This window comes from Microtus ochrogaster, chromosome 1 (genome assembly GCF_000317375.1).
Source record: "Microtus ochrogaster isolate Prairie Vole_2 chromosome 1, MicOch1.0, whole genome shotgun sequence".
NCBI lineage: Eukaryota > Metazoa > Chordata > Mammalia > Rodentia > Cricetidae > Microtus > Microtus ochrogaster.
Genome location: NC_022009.1, coordinates 50,111,314 through 50,112,836, shown reverse-complemented (window position 1 = coordinate 50,112,836; position 1,523 = coordinate 50,111,314). Strand labels below are relative to the sequence as shown.

Genomic DNA, 1,523 nt, shown 5'->3' with positions numbered 1-1,523 from the left:
ATGCTAGACAGTTTCTTTTAAACATTTTTATGTATTGGTATATGTAAATGTTTTGTCACAAGATCTAAAACCTAATAATGAAATATTCTTATAATATCTGCATTTCTAAGGTGGTCTTTAACTAATATAGCTATCTACAGTTGCATTGAATTTCCTGAGAGTGATACCACTTCTTTATTCCCTTTAGATAAAATATTTCTTTTGTATTGCATATATAAACAGATTTTCTTGCTGGAATCATCTGTTTACAATTATATTTGTTTCCATAATTCAGTTATTAGAGAAATTGATGTAATAAACTTTGATATACATATGTTTCTGTGGTATGTTCCCTTTTGGCAATTTATGTCAGTTTTTATGTAATAAGGTACAAAGGCAAATATAAATTGTATATATATGAAAGGAGGTTACAAATTCTGAAAATTTAGCAGGTTTTGGAATTACTAATGGCCATCATCTTCATAATCACAGTCACCCCTTATAAATCAATCTGGTAACCTTGTCTCAAAGCAAAGTAACTGTTTCAGGCCTGAAATCAATTGAGATCTTAGGCCCTGATGTGATTTACAGAGGGTCTGCACAGTGCTCAAGGAAGAAGTATGAGATCATTTTCCCAGAAAAGATTAGGATTTGAACCTCATCATCTTGCTACTTGACCCAGGTTCCCTGTACTTCCTTTTTCTCCAACTGGACTGTCTTTATTTAAGAAGTTCCCTGCTCATGAATATGCAAATCACAAGAACTTATGGTGGTTAATACAGGGACGCGCACACCATAACATCATATGATCAGTGTCCTCTTCACAGTCACTGAGCACACAAGGTCCTCACCATGGGATGGAGCTATATTGTCCTCTTCCTATTGGCAGCAGTTACAGGTAACACTCTCCCCAAATATAGATTTCCTCACTCTCAGGTGACAATGGCATCCACTCTGCCTTTTTCTCTGTAGGTGTGAACTCACAGATCCAGCTGCTACAGTCTAGGGCTGAGCTGATGAAGCCTGGGGCTTCAGTGAAGATGTCTTGCAAGGCTTCAGGATACACCTTCACTAGCTACTATATGCACTGGATGAAGCAGAAGCCTGGGCAGGGACTGGAGTGGATTGGATGGATTGATCCATCAGATGGTGAAGCTAAATATGCTCAGAAGTTCCAGGGCAAGGCCACATGACTGCAGACAAATCCTCCAGCACAGTCTACATGGAGCTCAGCAGCCTGACATCTGAAGACTCTGCAGTCTATTACTGTGCAAGACACAGTGTTGCAACCACATCCTGAGTGTGTCAGAAACCCTGGAGAAGAAGGAAGCTGCCCTTAGACTGAGATGATAGAGAGATTAGCCTGGAGACTTGCTGAGAAATAATCACTAGGAGTGTCCCTTTGTCTGTCAAATCAGTCTTTTAGGATTGTTGTCACCTTTTCAAAAGGACTGCTTCAAAGGAAGTGATGCTGTTTCAGGATGCCTCATAGCAGGCCATAACTGGACCAGATGTTTACCAGTCACCACCTCCATTGACATGAT

General features: G+C 39.9%; 1 pseudogene; it reads left to right on the top strand.

Annotated features, from left to right (window-relative positions):
- The first annotated feature begins 831 nt into the window (after positions 1-831).
- LOC101987078 lies at positions 832-1,279 on the top strand (annotated as a pseudogene).
- Positions 1,280-1,523: the final 244 nt, after the last annotated feature.